The sequence below is a fragment of the Ochotona curzoniae genome, unplaced genomic scaffold (genome assembly GCF_017591425.1).
Source record: "Ochotona curzoniae isolate NIBS_2020 unplaced genomic scaffold, NIBS_Ocur_1.0 contig_2210, whole genome shotgun sequence".
Classification (NCBI taxonomy): Eukaryota; Metazoa; Chordata; class Mammalia; order Lagomorpha; family Ochotonidae; genus Ochotona; species Ochotona curzoniae.
In genome coordinates, this window is record NW_024465369.1 from 4,719,705 (window position 1) to 4,746,326 (window position 26,622).

The following is a 26,622-nucleotide window of genomic DNA, read 5'->3' on the forward strand; positions in this document are numbered from 1 at the left end:
CAGTTTATCTGGGGAAGGAGCAGGAAAGGAGCACATTCACTTTTGCCAGGTTAAGCTCTCCATCAGACATATACAACCTCAAAATGTGTCAGTTTGTTTGGGATGGTGTTAACAAATGGGATGTTTTGGAGTTAAGTGGGCCAATTGATTGAAAAGCCATGTATGGGCAATGATACATCTATTCTGAAAAAAAACTTCTGGAGCAGGCATGTAGTACAATGAATTAAACTGCCACATGGGGCATCTGCAGCCATATTGTGATGCACATTTAACCCCTGCTAGTCTGTGTCTCACCCATCTTCCTGTCATCCAGGGGAGGGAGGCAGCAGATGATGCTCGCATGCGTGGGCCGCAGCCTGGCCTGTCTATTGCAGATCTTTGGAAAGTAGACCAATAGAGAGAAGACCTCAGTCTTCCTCTTTCTTTCAGGTAGGCATAAAACAAAATGAATGAACATGGAAGGAATAGGTAGATTATCCCAGCCACCCTGGATAATACAAGTAGGGTGTTCTATGGAAGGAGTAATGTGCAAATGTTTCCTTGGCCTATATAAACATATATATAGCTGCTGTGTACAAAATGAATTTGTAAGGCACTGGCACAGCAATAGAGATTTCATGTTGTGAGGTTTATTTTTTTTTCCACATGCCATGTTTTTTCTTCTTTTTTAGTGGAATGGCCTCTCAAAGCTGTAGGCATCTTAAGAGCATAGCATTGGACAATGTACCAATATGACAATGTTTCTTAGCCTTGTGATCCAATAGTTGCACTTGCAGGGACAAATTTATAGGGTTATTTTCAAAAAGAATGAATAAGTCTTACTCATTTGCAACTGGGCTTTCAGCAAGAGGCAAGTTATATGCTTTTTGTTTTGGGGTACAGTATAGCTATTCTTGTTCTTCTAAGTTTGGAGGAAAATAATTTGCTTGAAGAGTTCTTAGCTATTGTTTTAAACTTTGGTTATTCTTTTAAACTGCCTCTCTAAATAATGCTCACTGCTATCTATAATTCTGTGGCTCTCAGGGAAATACACGTTTTGTAGAATTTCTGTATCTTGACCTATTTTCTTCTTCCACTTTCAAACTTTCCATAAAATTTTCAACTCCACAGTGTTTCTTTCGTTAAAAATAGCTCTTCTTGTGGATTCACCATTTCCAAAATTTCTCTAATCATAACTTTCTTGCTTCCTTAATGGAAACCCACTGGGCAGGAGGATTCTGATTCGGAAGCAAGTGGAGGGAAGGGGCTGTAAGGTTTGGACTTCCATGTGGCATGGTGTGGAAGAATAGATATGCAGATGGGGCCTTATTTGCAAAATTTTTCAGCCTTTTCAGTCCTGGTACAATCTTTTTTAAGTATATAAAAGGAAAGAAAAATATCTGATACCGAGGCACCTATGGCAGCTAATGTATGAGTTCTCAGTGGATCTAGAAAGTTCTTAAAAGTCCTAAATCTGATAACTCAGTTCTGCAGGAGGGGCTGATTGTGAGGCCAAGAGGCAAACATATTGATGTGAAATATGAGGCTGTATTTTCAGTTGAATAGATTGAGTAAAGACTGTGTTAGACAATGTAGCATAACCACATTATAGTTACCAGCTACCTTGCTACTTTGTAGCTGTCATCAGATGTTTTTGTTGTTGTGTTGAAATGAATCAGAAAATTGTTCACCCATTGCATTCTTTTCTTGTAAATACTTCCATTTCTTTCTGTTTTCCTTAGAGATATTCTGAACCAACTTGGCAATGGAAAAATATTTTCTTGGCCTGAATTAAGCAGATCAATTGAATTCTAATTGTAAAGGATCAGTGAGTGTTCACCCAGTTGAGGAGGAAAAATTTAAACTTTCCTAACCTTTACTGATAATGTAGTAATGAAGGGCAAATTTGGTGACATGTCTCATATTTCAGTTTCTGTGACCATCAGCTTTTTTTAGATCATGATGTTAGATTTTGGAGGGAGAAGGCATGTTGGGAGTATTGATTTTGGAAACCCTTTTCTCCGTCATAATTGATTTCACTACAAGGTTAATATTTCCTCAGACTCAAGGATGCTCTCTCTTGTCATTCTCTGAAGTGTAATCACTTGATTTCTCTTCCTAGCAGAATCCCATTATCCACTATGAGTCAGCTGCTGTGCATTGCAAGGAACGAATCAGAGAAATCCATAGTCTAGGACTACAATCTCTGTTACCATAAACCACTCACCTAATAGATGCAAAAGAATTTCTCAGTGTCAGAATAATTTTGACAATGTTCATTTTCTGCCAGGGACCTACACATCTCGTAGTCTGTGCTAGATACAGAGGATGAGCCATATTACTGTTGATCATTCTAATAATTGGTTTTAGGGGTGTCCCTATGCCCATTTAAATGCATGGTGGTCACAGATATTGTGTTAATAACACTTGTGTATGTCTACACAATTCCCATTTTGCCTTGTTTTAGATGCAATCAGAAGAATGCAGTAAATAATTCATATGGAAGTGTTAAGCAGGAATATTTGTCAAGTCAATGGAATTAAGAATGAAAATGTAGAGAAGTGTTTATGATTTTCTTTGCCATTTGCTGTTTTATAATTCAGGGTTTTCAGAGAAACTAATATTTACTCATAAATCTAAAACCTTGGATTTGTTAAGATCTCTCTCTTCTTGCCCTTTTCTCAAAAAAATTGACCACACAAAGGCGCCATTATGGGTCATTTTTCAGAGAGCAGGGTGTGAAGCAAGGAATTGTTGTTCAGAGTCTAATAAAGACCAGAACAGATTTATTCTATTGATGGCAAACCTACAAACTTTGATATCAGCAAATATGGAGTGAAATGTAAGAATACAAAGTATTGATACAGTGATAAAGTAAAAGAAAAATGTACAAATTAGGAACAGACATTAGATATAGCTATTGAGGAGAATATTGTTTGAATTTTTGTAAAAAAATTTAATAGAAGGTGAACAAATTTCATGATATATTTCATATATTCAGATCTAAGCCTATAATGATTCCTCACACACTGTTCTCCCTACTACCTTTGCTGCTATGCTTCCTTCTCTTTTATTATTTTTATGGTGATATATTTTGTTTGTTACACTTACAAGCTTAGTTATCCATCATACAAAGAATCCAATGAGGACTGAATAGAAAAAACACTGTTTCTAAAGAATACAGGCATGGGTTCTAAATAATCAAGTCTTGATATGTCAGTTTTGTGCATATATTATTTTGTTTTATGCTACAAATGTTAATTATCAGAAGTTTGAGGGGGCTGATATTGAACATAATGATTTCTAGTTGCATCCATTTTGCCACAGTAGGCATGATTACGTTGCTTTTTGTGGCTGAGTACCATTCCATAGCGTGTGTGTGTGTGTGTACCACATTTTCTTCATATAGTCATCAGTTGATGGACATTTGTGTTGATTCTATATCTTGGCTACTATGAATTGAACTGCTATGAGCAAACAACTCTTTCATTTCCTCTGTCTGATTCTTTGTGTAAGTTCCCAAGAGTGGAAAGCTGGGTCATATGGTAAATCTATTTTCTGATTACTGAAAAATCTCCATTGTGTCTTCCACAATGGTTGTACCAGTTTACATACCCACCAACAGTATATTAAGGCAGATTTCCCCCCACGTTCTCATCAGCATTTATGGTTTTGTTCATGATTTGTTTTTGGCCATTCTTACTGGCATTACATAAGACCTCATTGTGATTTTTATTTGCATTTCCCAGATAACTATTGAAACTGCACATTGTCTCATGTGTCTGGTTATTTGAACTTCATTCTTTGAAATATTGTTTTGAAATAGATCCTTTTAATACTATTTTGATCCAGTCAGTCAAAGTGGATATTGACAAATAGTTTTTCACAACAACAGTTCTTAATGTACCAGCTGTGTTTTAGGGTATGTATTAGACGCTACTGTTATAAAGGCACCTCCTTCCTCCAGTAATATATAATGTTTTAACTCAAACTGCAATTCAAGTAACAGTTATACTGGGATGTCTTAAGTCTTGTGATCAGCACATATATAATAAAGTTAGAATCATGCCTGAGAGTATGGCTTTTCTGATGCCTGAAATCAGTCTTCATAAAAGAGGTAATACTTGAAGGGAAGAATATTCCAAGGATAGAGAGAACATATGGAAAAGCATGAAGATGTTTGTGTTCAGTGGTGATGTATATGTGGATGTGAGACCAATTCGGGGGATGAAGAAATCATCCTCACTGTAGAAATCTAAGCTTTCTATGTCAGCCTGGAGTTGAGAGTGTTTTTGAAGGTGTGCATTTTCAATGGAGTATTTTCTTACCATCCACATGAGTATTAACTTATTCAAATTATTTCATTTAAAAGACACAGAAAAAAAAAAGAGAAAGAGAGGAGTGGAAAGGGAAAGGAGAGGAAGCAGAGTCAGGCTTTTCTAGCTGTTGTTTTCATTCTGCAAATGCTGGTAACACCATGACTCCGGGCAGACACTTCACAGAACTGATGCTTCATCACTGGGACTTGGACTGGGGCTAGGCCAGGCCCAGTTCCCACATAGGTGACAGCATCTAAAACACTTGAGTCATTATTGGTTGCTTCCAAGCAAGAAGGTTTATTAGGAAGCCTGATTGGAAGTTGAGGAGTGGTGACTGTAACCAGACACTCTGAGATGGGTTAATGGTATCCCAGGTAACAACTATGCCGAATGCCTGCTCCACAACTGCACCCTTTCAGAGAAGAAATCTTTTAGTTTTAATTGTGTATAAGAATACAAAAATATCAGTATATAAAGAGCTCTTAGGAGTGAGCCTGTCCTGTCTGAAAAAGTTACTAGTTTTTCTAGTAATTTCTGAGGCATGAAATAAAAGTGGTTTACGTTGCAGACAGATTTCTTAAAGGGCAGTTGGAGCAGATATTCCATCATCAATTGGGGAACAGGAAATATCTTTCTTGTTAGTAGCTAGTTTTAACATCATTAGGCTCATGTAAGTGTGACAATTAGGTGTCAGGAAAGTAGTGTGGAGATGAAGAAAGGAATGAGACTGGTTAAACTGGGTAATAGCATTTTCTCTTGTTTTATGCTCAGAGAGAAACTAATTAACAGCAGGATATTTGATGGCTGTTCACAAGAGGGCAGATAAGGCCCTTAGCCTGTAATCTTTGTGACTTAGAAACACCCTCACTTATTGGGATGATGAGTGCAACAGGAAGTCAGCAAAGAGCAGCAGCAGGTAATTGCCAGCAGATACCTCTTTGTATCTGTTTTACTAAGGCATAGATGAGTGATGGACAGTCCTGGCGAGAGGACAGCGTGAAGACATGCATGAAGGAAGAAGAAATGTGGTTGGTCTATGTCTTCATCGTGGAGAATAACGAGAGAGAAGGAAGAGAAGATGGGGCAAGAGGAGGAGGAGCCACAGCTCACATGTCAAATTTCAAAGACATTTTCTTTCCCATTAAGCTACATTAGCTGTCCGTTCTGCTTTTGAACCTATGGACTGTCCAGGAAGGGGTTAGAGGGCTGTCTGCCCATACATAGCTGATAAATGATCCTAGATCCATAAATAATTCACTTTCTTAATGTTGACCCATCCTCTTTCTATGATAAGGGTTTGATGTAGGAAATCTTATTTCCCAAAGTTTTGCTTTTCAAAGGAAGTAGGAGAGTTGTGAAGGTAACAATATATATTCTAATATTAATTCCTACATATTTGCAGAGGCAAATATGGACCAAAGTGTGTGTGTGTGTGTGTGTGTGTGTGTGTGTGTGTGTGATTATGGTTTAAGCATGAAGGCTGACTGAATTTCAGAAAAGAACAAGCACATTAAACAGTTAAAAGCAGCTAGCTTGCCAGAAGCCTACACTGGGATCGGTTTTTACTGATTCGGTTTGATTACATTTGTGTGTAAGTTTAGCAGTTTTTTTAAATCAAGTATAACACTTCATTGTGACATAGCATAATTTTTTATTGGATTACTGTATTTAACAAGACTATGGAAGAACTCCTACTTTAAGTATTATACTGGACTGTGTTTTAGACATTCACATTTTTTTCTGATTTTTTTTAGCATAAAGTATAATTCACATGACTTTTTCTCTAAAGGTTTCATTTTTTAAAAGAGATTGAGTGACAGAGAAAGGGAGCAAAGGAAATGAGGAGTGGGGAGAAAGAGGTTGAGATGATAGAAAAGGAAAGATGTTCCATCTGCTAGTTTACTATCCCAAATGAGTGACAGGAGCTCAAACATCTTGGACATCATGCAGTGCCTCCCAGACACATGAGCAGTGGATCAGAAGCAATGGAGCTGAGACTCAACGAGGCACTCTTAAATTTGGGATCGGGGCACCCAAAATTGCACATAACCTGTTGTGTTACAACATCTGCCCCAATTCATATGATTTAAACAAGAGCAGGAAAAAAAAAAAAAAACTGCTCTTGACAAATCTGAGAGGCAAAATTGCCCTGGACAAATCAGAGAGGCGAGATTTTTGAGGAGAAAGCCATGACTTCCGTAAACGTTGCTCCTGGGAAAAATAAATGTTGTATAGGAAAAAGTGAGTTCTTTGAGACATGTGGGCATTTGTTTAATTTGATCTTCTAAATTGGAAAAATGGGTATCTGTTCTGCAATGTATCATGTACAAATATTCAAAACTAACCTAATGAAGTTGACGGTTCAGTTTTATATGAGATTGTTAAAGACCTAGAACTAGATGTGTTTATATATATATATATATATGTTTTAAGATTTGTTTATTTTTATTGGAAAGTCAGATATGCAGAGAGGAGAAGAGACAGAGAGGAAGATCTTCATCTGCTGTTTTATTCCTTAAATGGCTGCAACAGCCTGAGCTGAGCTTATCCAAAGCCAGGAGCCAGGAGCTCTTCCAGGTCTCCCACACGGGTGCAGGGTCCCAAGGATTTGGGCCATCGTTGGCTGCTTTCCCAGATCATAAGCAGGAGCTGGATGGGAAGCGGGGCCGCTGAGATTAGAACCAGTGCCCATATGGGATCTTGGCATGTGTAAGGTTGTTACTTTAGCCACTAGGCTACTTCACTGGTCCCTTGTATTTTTTTTTTTTAACAATTCTGATACCAATGGTTTTTGTTTTCCTAATCCTATGCCATTAACTGCACGTCACTTTCTGATTGGTTTATAATTATTGCTGTTTTTTGTTTGTTACCTGTTGGCTTGTGAAGGCTCTTGAAGGCTATACTGGTCATACTTTGTACTTCCAAGTGCCATTAACCATCAGATAAAACACATGAAATTCTCCTCAAGATAAGTGAGTGATACACTTCGTTTTGTTGAAGTATTCTTGCTTTTCGAGTAGCACAGAGAAAGGAATTTTTCATTGATGGCATGACAAGAATGCTTTTCCTTCTGAATATGAACATTTTGTGCCAAGGCCTGTGATATAGAAGGTATGAAATTGGATCTGATAAAATAGAATATATGAAGATGAAGTTGGAGATGGTCCAAGGGAAAAGGCTGGGGAGAAATGGAAGGAAAGACTACAGGAAGCATCACTGGGCCTAGGAGATTAACTTGGTCTTACATGGTAGCCTGGCCCGGTAGACTTACCCTACGAGCTGTTAGTTGATGTCTGAGGAATTTCCACAACTTTGTTGTTCTTAGTATAGAAAACAGATTATGAAAATCGCCAGTGTTTTCCTGTTATCTGTTTCTATATGTGATATTTTTGATACTCTACTATAAGGAGAGATGAGACAGTTGAGTAATAGCAGAAATTCTACCTTGAGAGAAAAAGAGAATACGATGAAGAAGAGCTTATACTGCTAGGATGTAAAGGATATAGGGTCAGTCTAGGAAAAAAATGCTTTAATTTGTGCCTTACAGGAAAGACATGGTTTAAGCAGGTGTCTGCATGAAGGAGGTAGAATACAAGTTGACATAAACCTTGTATAAAGACAAAGAGGCAAAAATACGTAAGAAGGGTTTATTTAGAGTAAAACCAATACTGAAGCTGGCATGAACAGAGAATAAATGAACACCGGGGCTGTTACTAGGATAGAGAAGTAAAAGCGCAGACCATGTTCTGAAGTTTTATGGAGACCCAGAAGGTGAGTGCTGAGTGATTACCCTCTGCATTCTTGCTTAATATACCAAGTTGTAACAATACAAGGCAACTTACCCAGAGCTTACACTCTTAAAGCCAGTTACCATTGGTCCACTGCCCGCCCTCCCCCCTTTTAGGCTCATTCTTGTTTCTCTCTTACAAGCACACTTGCTCCCTGGCCCAGACCTGCCTGTCACCTGAATGATACTTGTTGAGAATAATCTCATTTGGAAACCCTTTGAGGACATTGTTCTCTCTCTCATTCAGCCACTGTAACTTTTTATCTCATTGCATTGTATTTGCTTGTTAGTGTGTATGATTCATCAGGCAGTCATGCCAGCCTGTGCTATTCACTAAGGTATCTCTATCACCAGATACTGCATCTAGTACAAAAAAGGCACTTGAGGTTCGTGTACCTTCTCATATCTGTTGAGCACCTTTATTCATTCTTTCACAGGTGTGTTGTGGATTAATCATCTTACCTACCCTTTTATACTTGCAGAGCTTGCTAGTGTTCTTTCTTTTTTTTTAAGATTTATTTTTATTATGTTTTTTTATTGGAAAGGCGGATATACAGAGAGGAGAGACAGAGAGGAAGATCTTCTGTCCGATGATTCACTCCCCAAGTGAGCGCAACGGCCGATGCTATGCCCATCCGAAGCCAGGAGCCTCTTCCGGGTCTCCCACGAGGGTGCAGGGTCCCAAAGCTTTGGGCCGTCCTCGACTGCTTTCCCGGGCCACAGGCAGGGAGCTGGAAGGGAAGCGGGGCTGCCAGGATAGAACCGGCACCCATATGGGATCCTGGGCGTGCTAGGCGAGGACTTAACCACTTGCGCCACTGCGCCGGGCCCGCTAGTGTTCTTTCAAAGTTGGATGAGAGAGCCACATGCCAACATGTGGACCCTGACTTCACCATTAGCAGGGTTTGGGCTGGGGGTCGCAATGTGGGTGGTGTAACCTGAAAATACATGAGACATACCGTCCCGGGAACAAGATTTGGAATGGGACCAGACTGTTTTCAGTGCACTTATAGATTACTCAAACCTGTTATTTCTTTGGGTAACCTCTCTGAAGAACTACTATATACCAAAGATGTTCATTCTCTGGATAATTACAATTTGTAGATCTTTGTGGTTTGATGTCAAATGTTTGATGCATGATGCGTAATTGCCTCATGTTTGCTTTATTTTTACTATTTCCTCATTGCCAGTGACTCCTGGTCTTAGCACCAGATTCTCATTGTAGACTTTGGTTTCTAGAAATCATCAGCTACAAGTCAATGAGTATATTGTGAGAGGAAGAATGCCACATACTGTTTTTATGAAATAACTGCCATTGTCCCAGTGAAATGCAGTATGGGCTTTGAGGAATGGGGGAGCTGTCCTCATAATTTTTCTTCTCATTTTTTCCTCCCTCAGCCTAGTTTTTATTTCTCTTGTTGTACATACTTGTCCCTTTTATCCTATTTTATAAAATTTCTCCTCCCACCACTTTCTCCTTACATAAACACTAAATGAAGGAGTTGTTTTAGCCATTGTATTATGGACACTAGTACATTGTTTGGTCAAACAGAAAACAAATCAATGTATATACTTCAGTAAACACTCATTATACCAAAACCACGATTCTTGCATATAACCTTCCCATTTACTTTTAGGCATTTCCTTTCAATTTGGTAAAATTTTTCTCTTTGCAACTGTTGTACATGTACACCTGCACTTCGTTAATGAAGCGCTCAGTTCTTTTTTCAGAGGGAAAGAATGCATTTGGGAACCATACTGAAACTACTACATTTATAATCTTTAGCTGAGTTTCTCACTCAAACTCATTTTGTCAACTGGATTGGATTTTTCCTGAAAACCAAGCCAAATGATAATTAGGTTCCTACTGGCAATGCAATTCCTGGAACAAAGTTACTGCTTCCAAATCTATTTGTATGATCTTTTTGGATATATGGATGCCCTTGAAAGAAGATATAGAACTATCTACTTATTTCCCAATGCTTTCTTCAGGAAAATTTCTTAACATTTTCAATATCTTACTTTGTGTTTGTGTTTCTGTATTCTAACTTCTCAGTAGGTTTTGTTCCAAGAGCGAGTAGGCAGTAAGATCTTCATGTGCTTAAAAATAGTTAGACAACTTCTTGTATCTGGGCTGTTTTCTCAAGCACACTTGGGAAGTGACTGATTCTTACATCAAGACAAATTGGAACCCAATGTGCTTAGTGAAATAAGTCAGTCCCAAAAGACAAATATCATTCTCTGATTCATGGCAAGTAATACAAAAATAATTATAGGAATGAAATGGACATCTTTGGATTTGATTTTTACTTTTATCCCTTATTCATACTCTGGTGGAACTGTTCTTTTTCTACTTTTACTTATTGATTATTGTGGTTAATCATGCATTAAACCTATTACTATAGAGTGGATGGAAATAATATTGTTGCAAAAACTTAAAGGAAAGAAGGAGAAGGACTGAGTGAAGGAAAGAGAAGAATGTATGTTTATCTTGTATTTATACCTGTGTTATACATAAAATCTTTCACATGTGAGTACACATGTAAAATGTAAAAAGGAAAATCTAGAGAAACAGCTTAGGCTACCACTTCTAATTCCAAGATTCTGTCTCTATGAAATATATAATTATAGCTTATTATTTTTAACATCTACTTTTTATAAGAAATGGAATTGTGCATATGTATTGCATATAATATGCTTTCATAAATATATACCCATGAAATGACTAATTCTAGATAATCTATAGGTTAGTGCATGAACTTAAAGATTTATTTATTTATTGGAAAGTCAGATATGTAGAGAGCAGGAGATATAGAGAGGAAGATCTTCTGTCCGATGATTCACTCCCCAAGTGAGCGCACCGGCCGGTGCTATGCCAACCCGAAGCCAGGATCCAGGAACTTCTTTCAGGTCTCCCACATGGGTGCAGGGCCCCAAAACTTTGGGGCCATCCTTGACTGCTTTCCAAGGCCACAAGCAGGGAGCTAGATGGGAAGTGGAGCTGCTGGGATTAGAACCAGCACCCATATGGGATCCCGGTGCATTCAAGGCGAGGACTTTAGCTGCTAGGCCATGCCGCCAGGCCCATGAATTTAATTTTTGTACATGGAAAGAACACTTGAAATCTACTCGTATAAATTTTAAAATACATCATGTGTTGTTATAACTGCAATCAGCATGAACTACCCTAACATCCACCGTTTTTTTTTAATTGTTATTAACATTGTATTATGTGATACAGTTTTATAGGTGCTGGGGATTACCCCCACCCCTCCCACATCCCTCCCCCCATAGTGGATTCCTCCACCTTGCTGCATAACCACAGTTCAAGTTCAATTGAGATTCCTTCATTGCAAGCATATACCTAGCATAAAGTCCAGCATCTTATTGTCCAGATAAGTTCAGTGGCCTCTTGGGGAGACCTTCTCTGGTCTGAAGGTAGAGCTAACAGAGTAAAGTTCCAGTCAGTTAAAATCCCCAACAAAACATCAGTATCAATATACAACGTTATGGAATTAATTGACATAGTATTGAGTAAAAAATATGTTAAAAATAATGCAAGTTCAATTTTTCAAAACATCTGGGTTGAGACAGTATCAATGACAGGTTCAAAAAATAACAAACAACCAAACAAAAATTACAGGTTAAATCAAGGCAAACATGTGGTATCTAACTTTTTGGGATTCGCTCATTTCCCTTAGCATTATAGTTTCCAGTTGGGCCCATTTAGCCACAAAGAACTGCATTTTGTTTTTTTTAATAGCTGAGTAGTATTCCATGGAGTAGATGAACCAAAGCTTTCTTATCCAATCTTCTGCTGATGGGCATTTCAGTTGCTTCCATGTTTTTGCAATTACTGATTGTGCTGCTGTGAACATAGGGATGCGTGTTGGTTTGTTGTGAAACAGGTGTTTTGGATATATTCCTAGGAGTGCTATTGCTGGGTCATATGGTATGCAGATTTTGAGTTGTTTGAGTGTTCTCCATACTGATTTCCATAAAGCTGTACCAACTTGCAGCTCCACCAGCAGTGGAGTAGGGTTCCCTTTTCCCCACATCCTCGCCAATAAGTGTCGTTGGTGTTCTTGTTTATGTGGGCCAATCTTACTGATGTTAGGTGGTTCCTCATCGATGTCTTAATTTGGATTTCCCTTATTGCCAGGGAACTGGAGCATTTTTTCATATGTTTGTTTGCCATTTGGGCCTTTGTGAAATGTTTGCCCATTTCCCGTGCCCATTTCTTGAGTGGTTTGTTTGTTTTGGTTTTTTGGTTGTTTTGGAGTTCTTTGTATATTCTGGAGATTAGCCCACTATCTCCTACATAGTGCACGAAGATCTTCTCCCACTCTGTGGGTTGCTTTTTTACTTTGTTGATTGTTTCCCTTGCTGTACAGAAGCTTCTTAGTTTGATGAGGTCCCATTTGTTTATTCTGTTCTTAACTGTTATTGCTTTTGGCGTCCTTCTTAGAAAGTCGGGACCTACTCCTAGGTCTTGCAGGGTATTTCCTACATTTTCTTGCAAGAGTTTGAAGGTTTCTGGATGTAGGTTTAGGACTTTTATCCATGTAGATTGGATCTTAGTGTATGGTGACAGGTGTGGGTCTATCTTTTTGTTTCTACAGGCTATCAGCCAGTTGTCCCAACAACATTTACTAAAGAGGCCTTCCCACTTGCTTGGACTGTCATTGGTCTTTTTGTCAAAGATTAAGTGGCTGTATCTGTGTGGGTTCCCTTTTGGTGCTTCTATTCTATTCCATTGATCTTCCTCTCTATCTTTAGGCCAGTACCAGGCTGTTTTGATAACCACTGCTCTATAGTATGTCCAGAGGTCTGGGATTGTGATTCCCCCTGCTAACTTCTTGTTCTTTAGGATGGTTCTAGCTATTCGTGGTTTTTTGTGTTTCCAGATGAATTTTTGAATCATTGTGTCCAGTTCCGTGAAGAATGTTTTGGGCAATTTGATTGGCATAGCATTGAAAGTGTATATTGCTTTTGGTAGTATAGACATTTTAATGATGTTGGTTTTACCTATCCAGGAGCATGGGATGTTATTCCATCTTTTGAGGTCTTGTTCAATTTCTTTTTTGAGTAGTTTGTAGTTTTCTTCAAATAGGTTTCGTACACTTTTGGTTAGATTTATTCCCAGATACTTCATACTTCTCTCTACTATTTTGAATGGTATCTTGCTGGTTAGGTCTTTTTCCATCTTGGGGCTGTTTGCGTACACAATGGCTGTTGATTTTCGTTCATTAATTTTGTACCCTGCCACTCTGCCAAACTCTTGCATAAGTTCTAGCGGTTTCTGTATTGAGTCTCCTGGCTTTTCTATGTACAGGATCATGTCATCTGCATATAGTGAAAGCTTGACTTCTTCGTTCCCCATTTGTATGCCTTTGATTTCTTTTTCTTATGGCCTCTGCAAGTACCTCTAGGACTATGTTGAATAGCAGTGGAGATAGTGGGCATCCTTGTCTTGTTCCAGATCTCAGCGGGAAGGGTTCTAACTTTTCTCCATTCAGTATGATACTGGCATTGGGTTTTTCATAGATTGCTTTGATTATGTTGTGGATTTTTCCATCTATGCCTACCTTGGTTAGGGTTTTTAGCATGAAGAGATGTTGGATCTTGTCAAGCTTTTTCTGCATCTATTGATACTATCATGTGGTTCTTGTTTTTTAGCTTTTGGATGTGATTTATCACATTTATGGATTTCCGAATGTTGAACCATCCTTGCTTTCCAGGGATGAATCCTACTTGATCCAGATGGATGAGCTGTCTGATGATTTTTTCCACTGTGAGGCACACTGTCCTCTCCCTCCAAGCCTGCCAGCCCGTGACCCCGCCCTGCCCAGCTAGCTGTGTGGAGCAGCGCTGCCCCACCTCTGGAGAAGGGGCCAAACACGGCAGGGGGTTCCACCGGAACCAGCAGCCCGTGGCTCGGAATTCACAGCCCTGAGCTGGCCTGGGACAACCCGGTGTGCCCCGGTCCAGCGAGGGCCCCTGCCGTGCTCTCTGAAAGGCGCTGTCGCACTGTGGAACACACCATTGAGGTCCTGCTGGCCCGCGAATCAGTGCCCCATCTCTGGGCTAAGAGCTGAGCCTGGCAGTTGGTTCCGCCCAAGCCTCCTGTTGCCGGCTTAAGGCTTGGAATTTGCAGCACCAAGCTGGGTTAGGAGAGCTGGTCTCCACTGGAGTTTTCAGTTGCCTGCAGCTTGAAATCCACAGCACGGAGCTGGGTCAGAAAAGCTTGGGGTGTCAAGGCCTAGTGAAGATTCCCGCTGAACACTTCAGACGTGTTCCCCAGCTGTAAGGTGTGCAGCTGTGTCCCTTCTAGCCCTCACCTCCGTCTGGGTTGGCTGACTCTGAGATACAGTGCTCCCCTTCTGGGACTCAGGCCCAGCACAGCAGGAAACCCGGCAGCTAATCCACAGTTTGGAGTTTCTATGACCCAGTCCCCAAGAGTGGCTCCAGCCCCCTCTGCACTCTCTCAATGGTGCTGAGCTGTTGGCGGGCATTCTGCTGGGGCCCCCTCCCCTGCTTGTCCTCAACCTCTGCAGGGGTTGATGGCCCCTATGTTCAAGCCTGTAGCCACCCTTAGGGTTACCGGGGCTCTAGTAGTCTGTGGCTCCCGCTAGTGCGGGAGCTTGTTTTTGTAGTTGCCCTTGTCTTTCCTGGGTCAGCCAAGACTGCGCAGCCGACCTTCCCCCTGTGTGGGACCGCAACTCACCAAGTCTTGCTGTCTTTCCTTTCTTTCTTTTTCTGACTGTCCCTGCAGGCTTAGTTGATCTTCTTACTTCAGTGCAGTCTAGTGTCTTTCCCACTCCTCTCCCTGCAATTCTGTGTCTCCTGGTTTGTTCCTCTGCTGGATCGGTCCTTCTCTCTTTGTTCTCCACCTTATACCAGCTCCTCGAGGTCGGCCGTCATTTTTCTCTCCAACATCCACCTTTTTAAGGCATACTTTTATTTCTGATTTTTGATGAACTTTATCCAGCTGTTTCACTTGTTTGCAGGCTTAGAGCTCATCCTTGAACATACATGCTCAACAATCCTTTCTCTGTCAGGTGCTCATGATAGTAACTTAACGAATGTGCGATATTTCACCAACATTGGTTGCTCTGTCCACAATCTGTCGATCCTATTTCTTCTACTTTGAAATATTTCCTTGTTCTATTTATTTATTCTATCTCTGTTCATTTCCCATGTTAGATACATATGAACTACTCTAAGAATTTCATGATAAAAATTCCCCTTCTATTTTTGTCCTTTTATAAATAAAACCAAACACTACTTAAATGTTCATCACATGGCCTGCACGGACTGAGTGACCTCTGCCAAGATCCTCCCTCTATTACAAATCATGTGGCTTTGAAGAAGTTAGTTAATCTTTTATATTTTTAATTCCCTCATCTCTGAAATAGGCATAATTATCACTTCTAACTCCTTAGAGTGTTTTGAGGGTTAAATAAACAAACAACAATTTGAGGAATAAATATTAACAGTTAAGATATTAACAGATAAAAGCTATCAAGTACTAATTCATGCTTTTCTGCTCTACCTCTCTGCCAAGGTGATCTAAAGGCTTATCTGAGTAAATCATCTCCATGCAAACTGGTTTCAGTGACTTCCTATACACTCAAATCTCTCTCTCTGTCTCTCTCTCTTTCTTACTCTATAAATGTTTGTTGCTTTTGAAGGCTGAGTTACAGAGAGGGGTGGGAGGGAGGGAGAGAGAGAGAGAGAGAGAGAGAGAGAGAGAGCTATCTTCCATAACTCTACCCTTTGGAAAGGTAGCTTGAATGCTCAAGGGCAGCAAGATATCTGGTCAATTATTTTAAATATAACCTTATATCTGTTTATTATTGTTACTGCTCGGAATTAACAAAATGTAGTGACTTAAAAGAATACAAATTTATTATCTGGGCTCCATTCAAGATTGGCATGTCTCCTGTTCTTTTGCATCATCCAGAGGAGCATCCCTTCTTTGTCTTCTTCGTCTTTCAGAGATTTCTGTGTTTCTTTGGCTCATGACTTTGTCTTCAAAATCAATAACATAGCATATCCAGGTCTGTTTCAGGAGCTCTTCTGGGATCTCCTATTTTTATGGATCATTGTAATCATGGGGACCCACATGGGAGATTCAGGAATAATTTACCCACGTGAATGCCAGCGTATTGTCTACCTGAGATCCATATGAAATTTTAATTCCTCTTGTCACATAACTTAACATGTTCATAGGTTCTGACGAGTAAGATGTGGACATTATCAATTGACCATTATTCTGCCTACTTCTTCCCCTATTTTACTAGTGAAAAAAAAATAATTACTTGGAATTTATTGAATGAGAGAGTAGACCTACTAACTATTAGCATTTATATGGTTTAACATATGGGACTACAAGGTCCAGTAAGCTTAGTAATTGTGGCCTTAGGCAGGTTTGTGTGATTGGTGTACCATATGCCTCATTTTTGAGCTGTGATGTCCAGTGCAAGTCACACAGCCTCTGTGAGCCTCCTTTTTCATTTGTAAAAGGGAGAATGTAAGTTATTAGGATAACCTCTTAATATTGAAAGTGAGAAAAATAGCATAATGGCTAACACGTAGTCAGTATTCTGTGAGCACATGATGTCAGTTTTCATTTGTAGTGGACACTGAAAGAATTGTTTTCTGTTTCCTCAAATGTTACAATGACATTCCATAGGCTAGTTACCATGTCAAAAATTAGAATGATAGAGAAATTAAGTATCAGGAGGTCAAAGTCAATTTGGACAGAAATAAAAAAATAAATTCCATTAGTATAATATGATAAGTGTTATATCCCAGGTGTGTAAAATATTTTAAATGCAAGATTGAACAGCCTAGTAGAGGAAAGAAATATGTCCTTTAAAGTTTCTATTAAAATGGAAATACTTCAGCTTTCTCAGGTGTAAAATTAGAAAGTTGGAGTAAGAATCAATAGGAAAGTCTCATTCAGCAATAAGATTATGTGACCTCTCTCTGGGACAAAGGAAAATTAAAATTGCTTAATAGCCAATAAAAAATGACCCAGACACTTGACCATCTTCCATGCACAATGTGATGTGTAGGAGATATTATTCCCTAAATTCTAATTCACTGATGTATATCTGAATTTGTTAATGGCTGAGAAGACCCTATGCTGTGAGTTCTGAAGCTCAGATGTACATGCAGTATCAGGTGATAGTAAAATTGGCATTAGACTATAGATTTTTACAGAAGTTTCCCATTCAAAGGCTCCAGTTGATTTTGACATTAAGTCTACAAATTGCACCATAACAAGCATTCTATTCTAAGAGTTTGATACAGAAATGGGGTGAAGGTAAGATTTTTGATACAGATATAATAAAAACACATGAGATTTTCTCAAGAACTTCCCAGGGCTAAGATACTAAATTGAATTGAACATTCTTAAAACAACCCTGAGGGATTTCTTAGTACAGAAAGAACAAGCAGTTCTAACAGAGTGTACAGAACCATTGTAGGTAAGGCTATTTGTAAATAACAGAGTAGGTATTCAGGCGTGAATTACCGATACACGTGTATCAAGAGCTCCATATGGCCCAAGAGACTACTGTACTTGGGAGCCAACATGTTAATCCTCACTGTTTCCTAGAGACTAGAAGAAGCTTTGAGGGCCTTAGAGAAACGTAGAGTTTGTTGTTGTTTTAAGATTATTTATTGGAAAGGCCTATTTACAGAGAGATGGAGATACAGAGAAAGATCTTCCATCTCCTAGGTCACTCCTCAAGTGGCCATAATGGCTGTAGTTGAGCCAGTTCAAAACCAGGAGTTTCTTTTGATTCTCCCAGGCAGGTGCAGGGTTTCAAGACTTTGAGCCATCCTCCACTGCCTTCCAAAGCCACAGGCAGGAAGCTGATTAGGAAGTGGAACAGCCACAACATGAACCAGTGGTCATATGGGATCCTGGCATGTGCAAGGCTAAGACTTTAGGCTCTAGGCCATGGCACCAGGCACGGAACAGTTTGTTTTTTCTAGTAATGTCAGTAGTTTTTTTATGTTTTGAGCCTCTATTCCAGCAGTGAAACTCACTGGGGTCTGGTAAAGGCTGCACAATTAGTGGACTGTGTAACAGGACAATGAGACTGAAATTTAGAAATTGACCTCTTACTAGGGGCTTGTGAGTAAACCTGTACTAGCTCTGGCAAAAAGCATAGCATCTCTCCTCGAATCCTGCTTGCTGCACAAATGTAATTTTAGATATTGTGTAGAACATAAGTTGTTAGTAACACTGGTTACAAAAACTGCTAGGTGATGGAACCATGGAGTCTCATGTTTGCTTTCTCTTGTTCATGTTCTCTCTCTCTCTGTCTCTGTCTCTCACACACAAAACAATACGTGGTTTGAATGAAAAAAATAACCAATTCTGTATAGTGAATAATCTGCTATTCACTATGTGAAATAAAAAATACCTACAGTTTCTAAAATCTTTGAAGTATTAAGAGCAGTATGTCATCTAAGGCTGTAGATATATAACATCATGGTGTTATTGCAGGGAAGGCAATTATTACAGTCAAACCGTGCAATGAAAAACATTTATTTAGCAAATGACGACATTTTGTTTGGAAATTTGTCATGTTCCAATGAGCCATATGAATAATTTTATTTAGAATGCATGTAACGGACCAGCTTCTACTACAGGAACTTGAGAAATGTGAAACACAATGATTGTGCCTCGGATTTTGGCTAGTGGATGTTCTGGAAATTTTCCTCCAGACAATTGAAAGTTTGCATCTGTTGATAAATTGGTTCCTATTGGCCTGAAGGTAACAAAATCTGTGTAATTTTTTGATTTCTGAAAACTACACAAATGAATCGAATTGAAATGCATTTGATATTAAAAATAATAAATCCATATATCGTAATAGCATAGGATATTAAATGCTGAGTAAAATAAAACTTAATTTTTGTTATATTGCTTGAAAAACTTTTCTTGAATTTTTTTTCTCTTTCTACTTAATATAATTCTATTAAATTGTAGTGTTAAATAGAAACTAATAGTTTATGTGAAGTGAATGGGGTTTTATCTCTGTACCACTCACTGATGAGGTTGACCTGGGTTAATTGAGTTACCCAAGTGGGACTTCAGTTTCTTCTCATAAATTATAGAAATAATGCACTGTTATCTTTCTTATTTCATAGGCATATTAGACACTAGTTTTACAGTATGTGAAATATTAATAAATACAAATGTGTACTTGGTATTGCGAAGACAATTTTGTAGATACTTTTGTTACTTATGTTGTATTCATAGACTGAGTAGTGTGAGTTTGGAATGCAATTGTTGTTAGCCCAAAATTCTACAATGGTAGTTTATTTCCTGCTTGTTGGGACATGTTATCCAACTTATGCGATTTCTTTATCCTGAAATATATCTCTAGTATTTCATAGATGAATCTGGAAATCACACCTGCCATTTTTTTTTAAGATTTATTTTTATTTTTATTGGAAAGGTGGATATACAGAGAGGAGGAAGACAGAGAAAAAGGTCTTCCGTCCAATGATTCACTCCCCAAGTGAGCGCAACTGCAGATGCTATGCCGATCCAAAGCCAGGAGCCTCTTCCGGGTCTCCCACGCGGGTGCAGGGTCCCAAAGCTTTGGGCCATGCTTGATTGCTTTCCCAGGCCACAGGCAGGGAGCTGGATGGGAAGCAGGGCTGCCAGGATTAGAACCTGCGACCATATGGGATCCCTGGTGTGCAGGGTGAGGACCTTAACCACTGCGCCATCGTGCCAGGCCCACACCTGCCTTTTTTATGACTAAAAATAAACTGCATCCAAATAAACTGTATAATTGATTGAATCATATATTTCTACATTTCAATAATGAGGCTAAGAGGAAACTTTTGCTGCTTTTGTTGAGCTGTTTTTTAACTAAGGTAATAAGGTATAAAAGGATTGGAATTTTGGAATGGAGATGAAGTTAAAGTATTACTGAAGCAGCATTGTTAACAGTTTTGGTGAGGTAAACTGCCCCCGATGACTATTCAATATACAGTGACCTCCCTCTGCTAAAGAAGCTGAATTAGTGTGCTTAGTCTGGGGGACTTGTGATTTATACATCTTTACAGTACAGGTTATAGAAACCAACTCTCGGGCCCAGCACAGCAACCTAGTGGCTGAAGTCCTCATCTTGCAAGTGCTAAGATTCCATATGGGTACTCGTTCTAATCTTGGTGGCCTCACTTCCCATCCACTCTCTGCTTGTGGCCTGGGAAAGCAGTTGAGGATGGCCCAAATCCTGGGGACCCTGCTCCTACATAGGAGATCTGGAAGAGGCTCTTGGCTTTTGGCTTCGGAACAGTGCAGCTCCAGTCATTACATCCACTTGGAGAGTGAATCAACAGACAGAAGATCTTTCTGTCTCTGCTATTCTCTGCATATCTAACTTTCCAATAAAAATAAAATAAATATTTTAAAAAGAAACAAGCTATCAACTGTAGAAATTATTAGTATTGATGTTATCTAATGTGTTTATTTCCAGGATGTGCAGTGTCAGGGCTTCAACCATTGATGAGCCTGAAACCCACCATGAGCTTCTAAGACTATGACCAGTTGTCCATTCATTGCCTTAAATGTTTATGTATTCAACAAACATGTTCCTTCTCAACCAAGACTGGTTTGCCTTCTACACCAATTCATTTTCCAATTCGACACTGCTGAAGTAGCCCCAGAAGTCATAGACATACTAGAGAGAAGTTGTCTATAACGCAGGCGATGCAGATGACAGAGCTCAGTGTGTAGTTTGTGACTTCTGCACAAAAGCTTTAGAAAAAAAAAAACTTTACAGTTTACTTTTATTTACTGGAAAAGCACAGCAAAGAGAAGCATGTCTAGACTAGAGATTTCTAGTAGCAGATTCACTCCCCAAGTGCCCACAGCAACCGACACTGTGCTAGGCCTAAGTCACAAGGCAGAAACTCAAACAGGGTTTTTGTATGTGGTGGGGACTGTCCTTCTTGAGACATTGCTTGCTGCCTTCCCGTGTGCTTATTTACAGGGAGCTGGACGGGAGTAGAGATAGAATGTGGATCCAGTCATCTTGCATGCGATGTTGACAGCTAGGTGCTGCATCTTACCAGCCACAACATTAAAGATTTTAATGGTTTGCCAGCTCTAACTTTCTCAGTTTCTCTCTCCTGGTTAGTTCTTCTGTCTAACATAAGCCACATGGCTTTCATCCAAATGCTGCCTAAAACACCTGGCAATGCATGTCAAAGATTCTTGGAAATCTCTTGACTTTCTGTGGAGACAAGATAATTTTTACTTGATACAAAAGTCATTCAAGTTCAAATTAAAGCTTGAAAGATGTGGTAGCCATATTGCCAGTCATCAATCTGCTTATCGTCTTCATGAAATCCTAAAGCTTAAAAATTGTTCGTCTTGATTTCTCTTGTATCTTTTGAAGCAGAGGAGACAGTACAGCTTCATTTTAGCCTTGCGGTAGGTCATTGTTTTGCTCTTTTTCTGAAGATGTATGACTTCTTAAAGAACTTTGAATTATTACTCTTCAAATCTCTTTTTGAATGTCATATAATGCTTATAAGCTCAGGATTGCACAGCAGTTTCCTGCACTATTGATACCTATAAACACCTTTATCTACATTTTGGCCATTATATTATAGAATGGGGAAAATCTTGGCTTTGTAACATGACAGCACTTCCAAAAGATCGTGGAATAGGGATTTCTTTTGTTTAATTCCGTTTCTATGAATGTAAAAGATTGTACTTGAGAATTTAACTGAAACTTTCTGGGGCACTATGTAATTTTTCACTGCATTTATATAGTGTATAGTGTTGACACATTAACTATTTTATGTTCAAACATTTAATATTTATGTACTATGAAAATGTCCCAGATCTTATTTTTCTAGTTTTTTTTTAAAAAAGAAATACAGTAAGCTGACATTATCTATGTTCAGCTTACTGTGCCTTAGAAAATCGGAGCTGTCTATTCCTATCTATCTAGGAACAAGCCCAGTACCTGTTAATCAGCCTTTTTCTCTATTTCCTTTCTACCTCCTTCCCAGACTCTGGTAATCACCCTTACATTTTTAACTTCTGTTGAGATCACCTGTTTTGTAGACTCCATCTGTGAATGGAATCATGTGACAGTTATCTTTCCGTGCTGGTTTATTTCACTTAATGTAATGAGCATCCACATTGTCACAAATTTCAAAGTTTTTGCCTTTTTCTGGTTGAGTTGTATTTCACTGTGAGTATGTAGCACATTTTCTTTATACGTCCCTCATCTGATGCACATCTCGATTGCACACGTTTCCTGGGTACTGTGAACAGCACTGCAATAAACACTGGGAGTACAAATGTCTATTTCACAGGTGTTTCTTATTTTCTTTAAAACTAAACCCTCAATAGTAATTGGTGCATCCCTTGGTGATTGTATTTTTACATATTTGCAGGAACAGTCATTCTGTCTTGTCTAATAACTATTTTTACATTGCCACAATAGCATATAGTTTGTCTCTTTCCTCTAAATTCTCACCAACAAATACTGTATTTTATGAAACTAGCCGTCTTTCTTGAGGAAGGTAATAGCTCATTGTGGTTTTGATCTGTATATCCTGGATGATGAGAAATATCAAACATGATGTCATGGGGCCTAATATGATGTGGCTAAATCCTTGCCTTGCATTCACCTGGATTCCATATGGACAACTGTTTGAGTCCTGGCTGCTCTACTTCCCATCCAGCTCCCTGTTTGTGATCTGGGAAAGCAGTAGAGGATGGTTCAAATTCTTGGGACCTTACACCCATGTGGGAGACCCAGAAGAAGCTCCTGGTTCCTGGCTTCAGATTGCCTTATCTCTGCCCATTGTGGCCACTTGAGAGTGAGCGAGCGGAGAGCAAAGATCTTCATATTTCCTGCTCTCTGTAAATCTGCCTTTCCAATAAAATAAATGAATCTTCAAAAATTTTTTTTTCATATACCTGTTGGTCACTTGGTAGGCATACCTTTGGGAAATAGTTGTTTAGTTCTGGTGTCCCATTTCTAATTAGCATGTTCTTAGGATTTTCCTCAGAGAACAGTTACCTGTAGATAGCTGCAAGTGTTTACTTTGGTTTGAAATTACCTTCTGTTAGTTTATAGATGTTTTTGTCCAGTTTTATATTACTTTAATTACTTTAGGTTTGTATAACACTTGACGATTGAATTGTATAATGCCTATTGATGTATTTTTTGCGTAAGATCATGTTGACTATTCATATGTTTGTTGTACATATACTTAAGTATTTTTTCTTTGTTTTTGTGAAAAAAAATCATTGCATTAGGGATTGCATAGAACCTACAAATTGCTTTGAATGGGTGAACATTTATTAATAATCTTAAAATCCATGAACACAAGTCATCTTAACCTTTCTTTGCATTCCCCTTCAGTTTTTTCCTTCAATCTTTTATGGTTTTCACTTTGGAGATTCTTCAGCTTTTCAGATGAATTTATTCTCAGATGTTTTATTATCTTTACAGATATTGGAAATGAATTGATTTCTTGTTCAGATGACTCATTGCTAATTTGTGACAACACTACTGACTTGTTTTGCCTTGAGTTTGTGTCCTACAAGTTTGCTTATATAATTTGGTAATATTTAATTTTTATTTTGATACAGATGCGTAGTGTTGGAAATTTCCCTTTCCATTGTCCCCATATCCCCTCCCCCACACTGTTTTCCCCTGTATTATTACAGTGGTATAGTGCTTCAGCAATAGTCACAAATGTGTCATTCTGCTATGTATGTGTACCCTGACATTTGTAGATATAGATGGTGATGGAGGGTCCAGCATCCCATTAGCAACATATATTCAACAATTTCATTGGGAGTTCATCTTTTATTCAGGGGTAAAGATACATTCTGCATTGTATCTTCACTTCCTGGTGTGCTAGTCTCCATTCTACAGTTCCTCTACATGAATGTGTGTATATACGTTTGCCTATGTATCTGTTGATCTTGTATTTTAACAGATTCTTAGCAGCCTTTGATTTTATTTGTATCATATCTTATACATGGCAGTTTGACTTTCTTCTTTCCACATTGGATGCTTCTTATTTCTTCTTAATTGTTAAATTGTTCTATGTGGAATTTCCCAAACTATGCTGAATTCAACTGGAGCAAAAGGACATCCTTTGTTATTCTTGTCGTTACCAAAGTTAGAGAGAAAGGCTTCAGCATTTCTCTATTGAATATAATGTTATCTGCCGACTTACTGTAAATGAACTTTATTTTTTTAAGATATGTTCTTTCTGTACCTACTTGGGTTAGATTTTTTTTTAATATGAAGTGATGTTGAATTTTATCAAATGCCCTTTCTTCATCTAATGAGATGGTCATTGCTTTATCATTCATGCTGTTATGTTATATTCCATGCATTGATTTCCACATGCTGAACCTTGCTTGCATCCCACTGGATCATGGTGAACATTTTTTTTTCAATGAGCTCTTGGATTTCATTGGCTCCTAACTTGCTAAGACTTTTGTATTTATGATCACCAAAGTTATTGTCATGCATATTTCTTTGTTATGTCCTTGTTGGTGGTAGAGAATTAGGGGTCATGAGTGTAGCAGCCCTTTGACTCCTCCTAGTGGTCATGCCCTAGTTTCACCATCATCAGGCCCTGTGCAGTCTAGCCAGTACACAGGAGGTCAAGGAGAGGCTGGTAGTGCTATGTGCCACAACAGGTCAATCTTAGTGGGTGCAGGTCTCCATCTGCTGTTGGAATGAGCTAAGAGACTGTCCAACAACACTGCCCTAGGAATACAGACCATTACGATCGTTCCAGAGTTGGGTTTCAGTAACCTAGCACTGAGTAAAGAGACACGAACCATAGTGTTTCAAGACTTTAGGAGTGTGATAAAGGCAGGCGCCTTGTCATCAGATTATCCACAAGTCCTGTGCTCCACAAACTCCTGGGGGTGCCCTCCTGGCTCACCCAAGGGTAACAGTGACACCTGCTTAAACTCTGTCCTACCAGACAGAGCATAGAAGTCAGCTTGGCGCTCTGAAAATCTAGAAATTCAGTTTGTGGGCATCCACCAGGTTGTAGAGGCCTTCGGGATTTGTCAGGCACCTGGTTTTGGCATCACAGACATGGCTTTGGCTCTAATGTGTGGTCCTAAGCTCCATGTCTTGGAGTCTCAACATGACTGAAGTTTTGTATCCTGTGGGCATTGAGGGGAAGGATGGTAGCAGTCTTCAGGTTGTGGAAGCCCAAGATATTCGCTGCATGGATATGGGTCTGAGTCCCAAGAGATCAGACCAAATGGAGTTTTTCACAATGTGACTGACACTAAGATTCATCTCTCTTTCCCACACAGCAGATGTCTCTACATAGAGCATTCCTTGGAGCTGGGTGAAGGATGTGGCAGGCGATCCTTTCTGCCTTGCATTATTCAATGTGACTTTTCTTAGGATTGTGACATGGTACCAGTTTCTTTTCCATGGAATCATCAGGAGTTCCGTTGTAGACCTATTTCTGAGTACCTTTTCATTATTTTCCAAACAAGAATTTTTAGGAACATTTTGAGGGAATGTCTGCCGGGCTAAATACCCATCCCATTTCCATTTTTATGAATCCATATATGTGCTTGCCTTGGGAATATTTATTTTTAATAAAAGAGAAGCAACATGATCTTTTCTGTTGCCAAGATGAGGATGCTTGCTTACCCATGTTTGTATTACATAGTTTATCACCCTCACTATAGTGATTAACATCATGTGACTAGCTTTCAACTCCAAACTAAACCACTATGCCAATACAGACTGGGAGTTGAAGTATCGCCTTAGTGAGGTTGCTGGGCCCATTCTTCCTATCTTCATGGAGGCAGTAGAATCAGAATGTCTGCAATCTGAAGGAGAGTGTTCTGTTACAAAGCTCTCGCACACAATGATTTCCTCTTGATGAATCCCACTGTGCGGGTTCTGGTTCTTTGCTTGTAATAATCTGTTACTACAGATGATCTGTTACTCGACAAATTTGCAATCATTTCCTTCCATTTCTCCCAGTTCTGTGCATGTAAGTCACATATAATTAGCCTATTTGTCATAGAAAAACCCTTTCAGCAATCTTGTGACAGCCGCATTGTGCTCTGTACATGTTGTATCTGTACCAAACACCCCCAGTGCTGAACTGTTTTCTAATAGGTCATGTTTTTATACTCTTTCTTCATAATGGCTCTTTGATGAACTCCAATCATGCCATAATGCAGTATGATTTCTTTTCTGTGAGGTTATTGTCAGTCTTAAGGATATACCATTGCATTTTTCCCTGGAATTATTATCACCCTGAACACACTGCAGAGCCTACATCCTTTCTGTCTTTGAACAGTAACTAAATTGGTTTGTTTTTTTTTTTTTTCTCTGTAATTTTTTGTAGCAGGGGTGTCCCAGATGATATGCTTCCTAAAGTTGCCTAAAGGGACGGAATTCCTTTGGGTGGGGCTGAAGAATGGAAATTTTAATGGACTTTACTCCTGTTTACTCAATCTGG

At 39.0% G+C, this 26,622-nt stretch overlaps 1 protein-coding gene across 1 annotated transcript in view; it reads left to right on the top strand.

Annotated features, from left to right (window-relative positions):
• Positions 1-26,622, top strand: part of THSD7B (thrombospondin type 1 domain containing 7B) — a 717,619-nt gene that overhangs the window by 197,369 nt on the left and 493,628 nt on the right. The window lies entirely within an intron of this gene.